This window comes from Mustela erminea, chromosome 3 (assembly GCF_009829155.1).
Source record: "Mustela erminea isolate mMusErm1 chromosome 3, mMusErm1.Pri, whole genome shotgun sequence".
Taxonomy (NCBI): domain Eukaryota; kingdom Metazoa; phylum Chordata; class Mammalia; order Carnivora; family Mustelidae; genus Mustela; species Mustela erminea.
The window spans coordinates 11,674,895-11,684,114 of NC_045616.1; the positions used below are offsets into that span (position 1 = coordinate 11,674,895).

General features: G+C 36.5%; 1 pseudogene; it reads left to right on the forward strand.

Moving 5' to 3' along the window:
- The first annotated feature begins 6,266 nt into the window (after nt 1-6,266).
- LOC116585545 lies at nt 6,267-6,929 on the forward strand (annotated as a pseudogene).
- Nucleotides 6,930-9,220: the final 2,291 nt, after the last annotated feature.

The window sequence follows — 9,220 nt, forward strand, 5'->3', positions numbered from 1 at the left end:
ATTACTAAAACACACATCTAAAACAAGGCCAGATAGGTGGAAACATGCAATCAGCCAAAGTCACATATGTAAAGGTCTGCGGTTGTGCCCTATAAAACTAGCCTGTAAGACCAAGGGGGGATCGCTCTCTTCAGAGGCAGCCCTGGCCAGTCAATCTGACTTCTAATGCTTGGCATAGAATAAATCTTTAAGTAACTTTCACTTTGTCTCAACCTCGTTCCCCTGGCCAGTCAGTCTAACTTCTAATGCTTGGCCTAGAATAAGACTTTGCATAACTTCCACTTTGTCTCAGTCTCGTTCCTTTGATAATGGACCCAACAGAGAGAAGTGATATATATGAGCTAGGATGGTTGTAATAATGGTTAATTTTGTCGTATTAAAATGTTATTTAATAGAACAACAGGTGAATTATGAAGTCTATAATTAGCTAAAACCAGAGGCATTTTTCATTGTTTTTCAGTTGGGAGTGTGGTGGTGGTACATCTTATTAAACCAATATGCTTACCATGTCCTTGTCAATCAGTTGCCAAATATCCCACTGGGTGTTTCCTTCAAAAGTTCAGAGGTTCAAAGTTCAAGAAAATATTTAAAATTTCTGTTTCTGTTATAATACTTTAGTTTGCAGTATTATATAAGAATGTAAAGGCAATAAATAAATACCTATATGATCAATTTTGACATTTCATATTATTTAGTTCATTTTTATTATAACTTTAAGCTTATTCAATTATATTAGATTTTATGCATCACATACACAAGGACAGGCATTTTGATTTTGTTCCCTGATTCATCTCAAGTCCCAAGAAAATTTCCTGGTATAGAATGTGTTAAAAATTATTAATTGGATGAATGAACAGATGTCATTTCATTTTCAAAGGCTTAGCACACAAAAACCACGAATTTAATATTTTGTAATTCTTTCTTTTTCTTGTGATATCCATGTTTGAAAAGTTGCAGTGAAAACTGTTAAATTTATTTTTTGTGACTATATATGTATTTGCATAAGTTCAGTAAGAATCTTTTCTCTTGGTAACAGGATGTCCAAAAACGTAATTCTGCTTCTCTGATCTGGAGATGATAACATTAGATATACCTTAATATTATAAAGCCCTTTAATTAAAAATAACCATGTTTTGGTAGAACAAATTTCACAGCATGCTGCTGAGAGATAAAAACAAACAAACAAAAAACTTATACATAACAGTTTACAACCTGGGACTTCATCTAGTAGAAAAAATACCTCAAGAAAGTCTCTTTAATCTTGTTAGACAGACCTTTATCAGATGCAATTAATCAATTTTTGTGCCACCATATTCAAAGAAATATGTTCTTAGATTAACATATTGCACCTAAAGAAAACACCAAGACTTTACTGCATGACCCAAAAGTGAGAAATTCCAGGAATGAAGTAAATGACAGCTAAAGAAAACAGCTTTCCCACAATGACTGGAGCAGATCTGTACACCCTTATCTTACTGCTTCTTAATTTTTTTTTCTCATCTCTCATGTCAAGAGACAATGTTCTTATCCATTCTTCCCAGTCTATTATAAAAGCAAAAATTTCTCTATTAGGATCCTGTCATCAAAAACTTTGAAACTCTTCATAAAGTCAGAGACTGCTTGATCTTTCCTAATTTCTCTTTGGTCGCAGATGCCACTGCATATTAACCTATAGGTGTTGCCTATTGGGTTAAATATTACAAGCAGGACGTCCCATACTTTGTTTCAACTTTTCCTAGACATAACTGTATTAGTCTAAGTGAACACTTGGTTAAAAAAATATTGTCAGCAATGACTCCATTTTTTACTGTACACTACATCTTGTTATAAATATAAAAATACTGACCTTGCTGACTTGTCAAAGAAAAAACAATAAATTACTTTCTTAAAAAAGACTTTCTGAAGAGCTTATGAAGCTTTTCCTTATAAGAGATGAAATTTCCTTGATCAACCAATGAACTGGACCATAACTTTACCCCTAATCTAAATTCTTGGTAAACAATGATGTAAAGTTTATTTAGTTCCTTAGCTCTATTCTATTGTACTGATAAATTTATTGAGAAGATAATAATTCAATATTTTTAGAGAAGTTAAATTACTTGAATGTTTAATGTATCATTAGTAAATATCAATCATCTTGATTTATTTCAAAGTGGAGATACCAACTCAAAAAATGAAATTTTAACATTGATTATCCTTCCCTTTTTTTATACACGTTTCTACATTGAGTACCTTATTTTTTTTACTATATTCAGTTAGCCACAGTATAGAACATAATTAGTTTTTGATGTAGTGTTCAGTGATTCATAAGTATAACACCCAGTGCTCATATAGCACATGCCCTCCTCAGTACCCATCACCCTGTTACCCTCTCCCCCTGAAACCCCCATATTGTTTCTTGGGGCCCATAAGCTCTCATGGTTCATCCCCCTCTCTGGATTTCTCCACTTCTCCCTCTTTGGATATTGCTCCTTTCCCCTATGGTCCTTCACATTATGCTTATGTTCCACATATGAGTGAAACCATATAATTGTCTTTCTCTGCTTGGCCTACTTCACTTAACTTAATCCCCTCCAGTTCCATCCATATCCATGCGAATGGTGGGTATTCATAATTTCTGATGGCTGAATAATATTCCATTGTGTGTATGTCCCACATCTTTTTTATCCATTCATCTGCTGAAGGGCATCTCAGCTCCTTTTGCAGTTTCACTATTGTGGACATTGCTGCTATGAACATTGGGGTGCACTTGCCTCTTCTTTTTACTGTATATATCTTTGGGAGTGCAGTAGTAGTGGTTGCTGGGTCGTAGGGTAGCTCTATTCTTAACATCTGAGGAATTGTCATACTGTTTTCCAGAGTGGCTGTATCAGCTTGCATTTCCACCAACAATGTAAGAGGGTTCCCCTTCCCCACATCCTTGCCAACATTTGTTGTTTCTTGTTTTGTTAATTTTTGTCATCCTAACTGGTGTAAGGTGGTATCTCATTGTGGTTTTGATTTGTGTTTCCTTAATGGCTAATGATGTTGAATTTTTTTCATGTATCTGTTAGCCACTTGTATGGTTTTTTTGGAGAAGTGTCTGTTCATGTCTTCTGCCTATTTTTTGACTGGATTATGAGTTTTTTGAGTGTTGAGTTTGAAAAGTTCTTTATCTTGGATACCAGCCCTTGATCTGTAATGTAATTTCTAAATATCTTCTCCTATTCTATGGGATACTTCTAAAAGACTCCACCCCCCATATTATTAGAACTCATACAGCAATTCAGCAATGTGGCAGGATACAAAAAAATCAATGCACATAAATTAGTTGCTTTTCATACACTAACAATGTAACTATAGAAAGAGAAATTAAGGAATCAATTCTATTCATGATAGCAACAAAAACTGTAAGATACCTAAGAATAAACCTAACTAAAGAGATAAATATCTACATGATAGAAACTACAGAATACTTATGAAAGAAATTGAGGAAGACACAAAAAGATGGAAAAATATTCCATACTCATGGATTAGAAGAATGAACATTGTTAAAATGTCTATCCTGACCAGAGCAGTTTACACTTTCAATGCCATCCCTATGAAAACACATTGACAAATTTCAAGGAGCTGGAACAAACAACCCTAAAATTTGTTTGGAACCATAAAAGATCCTGAATCACCAAGGGAATGATGAAAAAGAAAAACAAAGCTGGAGACATCATATTGCCTGACTTCGAGCTATATTACAAAGCTGTGGTCACCAAGACAGCATGGTATTGGCACAAAAACAGACACATAGAGCAATGGAATAGAATAGAGACCCCAGAAAGGGACTCTCAACTCTATGGTCAACTAACTAATCTTTGGCAAAGCAGGAAAAAATGTCCAGTAGAAAAAGACAGTCTCTTCAATAAGTGGAGCTTGGAAAATTGTAGAGCTACATATAGAAGAATGAAACCTGACGATTCATTTCCTTACCCTATATACAAAGATAAACTCAAAATGGATGAAAGACTTCACTGTGAGACAGGAATGCATGAAAATCCTAGAGGAGAATATAGGCAGTAACTTCTTCCACATCAACCATAGTAACTTACTTCAAGATATGTCTCCAGAGCCAAGTGAAAGAAAAGAAAAATGAACTTTTGGGACTTCATTAAGATAAAAAGTTTCTGCACCACCAAGGGAACAGTCAATAATTCAACTTTCTTAACAATTTCCTAATTACCTAGTTGGATTTGTTTAATGTCCATGAGGTTTTCGAAATATTAGTATTGCTGTGCTCATTTTCTTCCTAAAAAAGGTCTACTCAATTAGCTGATGGTTTTGAAACCTAGAACATCTACAACTAACAAGACTATGGTCACTCAACATGCAGAAGTAATAAATAAGACTTATTTATCTGAACCTCCAGAGGGCTTCATAAAATTCCCAGATGAAGAAACTAAGAATTATTTTCTAACTACTTTTTTTTTATACAACTGCGTCCTAACCCTAATAAGGGTGACTACTTAAAATAATAGAGAGAATAAAATTCCCTGCCGACATGTGACATGACTTTCTGGGATGTGTCCACCCAGAGATCTAGGACTAAATAAATTTGTAGTTGATCAGCAGTGCTTTTCAAGAACAATCTTGATCAAAAGGTGGAAATGTGAAAGGTAAAATGAAATGCAATCACCCATGTCAAACTTTTAAATGGAAACAGGAGGCCATTAAAGAAGTAGTCTTTGGACTGCTGGATGAACCTATAGACTTTGACCTGGGATAAACTGAAAATATTCTAAGGATGCTGCCTAAACATCTGCAATTTGCTGTAGATAGAGACTGTGCTTAGTGATAGTCTTAGCAACCAATTACCTTCAGCTAAGATTACTTTTCTGCTATAAACATTAATCATGATTCTTTTTTTGTTGTTCTTTAATTACTTTTATTTTTTAATTTTTTAAATTTCTTTTCAGTGTTCCAGAATTCGTTGTTTATGCACCACACCCAGTGCTCCATGCAATACATGGCCTCCTTAATACCCACCACCAGGCTCACCCAACCTCCCACTGACTCCCCTCCAAACCCCTCAGTTTGTTTCTCAGAGTCCACAGTCTCTCAGGACTTTTCTCCCCTTCCAATATCCCCCAATGTACTTCTCCTCTCCATCTTCCCATGTTCTCCATGCTATTCCTTATATTCCACAAATAAGCAAAACCATATGATAATCGATGCTCTCTGCTTGACTTACTTCACTCAGCAGAATCTCTTCCAGTCCCGTTCATGGTGATACAAAATTTGGGTATTCATCCTTTCTGCTGGAGACATAATACTGCATAGTATATATGGATCATATCTTCTTTATCCATTCATCTGTTGAAGGGAATATTGGACCTTTCCACAGTTTGATGACTGTGACCATTGCTGCTATGAACATTGGGGTACAGATGGTCCTTCTCTTCACTATATCTGTATCTTTAGGGTAAATACCCAATAGTGCAATTGAAGGGTCATAGGGAAGCTCTACTTTTAATTTCTTAAGGAACCTGCCACTGTTTTCCAAAGTGGCTGCACCATATTGCATTGCCACCAACAGTGGAAGAGGGTTCCCCTTTCCCCACATCCTCTCCAACACATGTTGTTTACTGTCTTGTTTATTTTTGTCATTCTAACTGGTGTAAGGTGATATCTCAATGTGGTTTTGATTTTAATCTCCCTGATTGCTAATAATGATGAGCATTCACAAATCAATCAGTGTGATAGAACAAATCAATAAGAGAAGAGAGAACCACATGGTCCTCTCAATTGATGCAGGAAAAGCATTTGACAAGATACAGCATCCATTTCTGATTAATATGATTCAAAGTATAGGGATAGAGGGAAAATTCCTGAACTTCATAAAAGCTATCTATGAAAAACCCACAGCAAATAACATCCTCAATGAGGAAAAGCTGACAGCCTTCCCTTTGAGATCAGCAAGAAGTCAAGGATGCCCACTCTCACTTGTTCAACATAGAAGTCCTAGCAACAGTAATTAGACAACAAAAAGAAATAAAAGTTATTAAAATATGCAATGAAGAAGCCAAACTCTTTCTCTTTGGAGATAACATGGTACTTTATATGGAAAACCCAAAAGACTCCACCCCCAAACTACTAGAACTCATACAGCAATTCAGTAATGTGGCAGGATACACAATCAAAGTACAGAAATCAGTTGATTTCTTATACACTAACAATGAAAATACAGAAAGGGAGGATGCATGTGTGTACCCATCCATCTCTCCCTCTAACTTGGGTTTGACGTACAGGCTCCTGGAGAAGATGGCTGTCCCAGGTGTGTCTGGCTGGTCCCAGAAGGTGCAATGCTTTAGTACAACTGTAGTCAGGCCATTTTTCAAGCTCATGCAGCCACCTGATCATGTATATGGCATCGAACATTGCTATGCCACTGCTCTTTATTCCGCTGCATCTAAACAGAATAAACTGGAACAAGTAGAGAAAGATTGTTGAGAGTAGAACAAATCTTGAAAGAACCCCAAATGGCTGCTGCTTCCATTATGAATCCCTATAAATAGTGTTCTGTGAAAGTGAAAAGCCTAAATGACATAAGCACAAAAGAGAAGTTCTCTCCTCTCACATCCAACCCAATCAATGTGTTCATAGAGTATGGTCACTTGGACAATACCGCTGGAGTCATTTATGCCTTTTGGACCATGATAAGAATCCACCATGGAGAAGTACTGTGCACAGTGACCACTGCATCTCCATTAGATGAAGACACTCTTCATGAATTAAAAATGGTCCTGAATAGCTTCCTAAATAAAGGCTAGGTCTTCAAATTGGAAGTTAAGACTGATCCATCAGTCATGCATGGAATGACTGTCTGTATCAGAGAGAAATATGCTAAGTCTGTGAAAACCAAGATTCAGAAGCTAAGCAGGGCCATCCTGGAGGTTTTCTGAAAGTGCTGTTTCTCTGTCAGTGAAAATTCCTAAACCTGAAGGAACAATAAAATGCTTCCTTAACAACAACAACAACAACAATACAGAAAGGGAAATTAGAGAATTAATTCAATTTACTATAACACCAAGAACCATATGAACCTGGGAATAAACCTAACCAAAGACATAAAGGATCTGTACTTGAGGAACTACTCATGAAACTTTCATGAGAAACTCATGAAAGAAATTGAAGAAGACACAAAAAGATGGAAGACCATTCCATGCTCTTGGATCGGAAGAATAAACATTGTTAAAATATCTATACTCCCTAGAGCAATCTCTACTTCCAATGCCATTCAGATCAAAATTCCACTGGCATTTTTCAAAGAGCTGGAACAAATAATCCTAAAATTTATATGGAACCAGAAGAGTCCCCAAATTGCTAAGTAAATGTTGATAAAGAAAAACAAAACTGCGGGCACCACGTTGCCCGATTTTAAGCTTTACTAGAAGGCCGTGGTCACCAGAACAGCAAGATACTGGCACAGAAACAGAAACATAGACCAGTGGAACAGAGTGGAGAGCCCAGATATGGACCCTTAACTCTATGGTCAAATAATCTTTGACAAAACAGGAAAAAATATACAGTGGAAAAAAGACAGTCTCTTCAATAAATGGTGTGGGGACAATTGGACAGCTATGTGTAAAGAAATGAAACTCTTGATAAAATCCCAATAGTTTATTTTTGCCCTTTCTTCCCTTGCCTTTGGCGATGTTTTAGGAAGATGTTGCTGTGGCTGAGGTCGAAGAGGTTGCTGCCTGTGTTCTCCTCAAGGATTTTGATGGATTCCTTTCTCACATAGAGGTCCTTCGTCCAATTTGAGTCTATTTTTGTGTGTGGTGTAAGTAAATGGTCCAATTTCATTTTTCTGCATGTGGCTGTCCAATTTTCCCAACACCATTTATAGAAGAGGCTGTCTTTTTTCCATTAGACATTCTTTCCTGCTTTGTCAAAGATTAATTGACCATAGAGTTAAGGGTCTATTTCTGGGCTCTCTATTCTGTTCCATTGATCTATGTGTCTGTTTTTGTGCCAGTATCATGCTGTCTTGATGATGACAGCTTTGTAATAGAGCTTGAAGTCCGGAATTGTGATGCCACCAACTTTGTCTTTCTTTTTCAATATCCTTTGGCTATTCGAGGTCTTTTCTGGTTCCATATAAATTTTAGAATTATTTGTTCCATTTCTTTGAAAAAGATGGATGGTACTTTAATAGGAATTGCATTAAATGTGTAGATTGCTTTAGGTAGCATAGACATTTTCACAATATTTATTCTTCCAATCCAAGAGCATTAAACATTTTTCCATTTCTTTGTGTCTTCCTCAATTTATTTCATGAGTACTTTATAGTTTTCTGAGTATAGATTTTGTGCCTCTTTGGTTAGGTTTATTCCTAGATATCTTATGGTTTGGGGTGCAATTGTAAATGGGATTGACACCTTAATTTCTCTTTCTTCTGTCTTGTTGTTGGTGTAGAGAAATACAACTGATTTCTGTGCATTGATTTTATATCCTGACACTTTACTGAATTCCTGTACAAGTTCTAGCAGTTTTGGAGTGGAGTCTTTTGGGTTTTCCACATATAGTATCATATCATCTTCAAAGAGTGATAGTTCAATCAAAAGCTTTTGCACAGTAAAGGAAACAGTTAACAAAACCCAAAGACAACTTACTGAATGGGAGAAGATATTTGCAAACGACATATCAGATAAAGGACTAGTGTCCAAAATCTATAAAGAACTTAGCAAACTCAACACCCAAAGAACAAATAATCCAATCAATAAATGGGCAGAGGACATGGACAGGCATTTCTGCAAGAAGACATCCAGATGGCCAACAGACACATGAAAAAGTGCTCCATATCACTCGGCATCAGGGAAATACAAATCAAAACCACAATGAGAAATCACCTCACACCAGTCAGAATGGCTAAAATCAACAAGTCAGGAAATGACAGATGCTGGCAAAGATGTGGAGAAAGGGGAACCCTCCTACACTGTTGGTGGGAATGCAAGTGGTGCAACCACTTTGGAAAACAGCATGGAGGTTCCTCAAAATGTTGGATAGAACTGCCCTATGACCCAGCAATTGCACTACTGGGTATTTACCCTAAAGATACGAACGTAGTGATCCGAAGGGGCACGTGCACCCGAATGTTTATAGCAGCAATGTCCACAATAGCCAAACTATGGAAAGAACCTAGATGTCCATCAACAGATGAATGGATCAAGAAGATGTGGTATATATACAC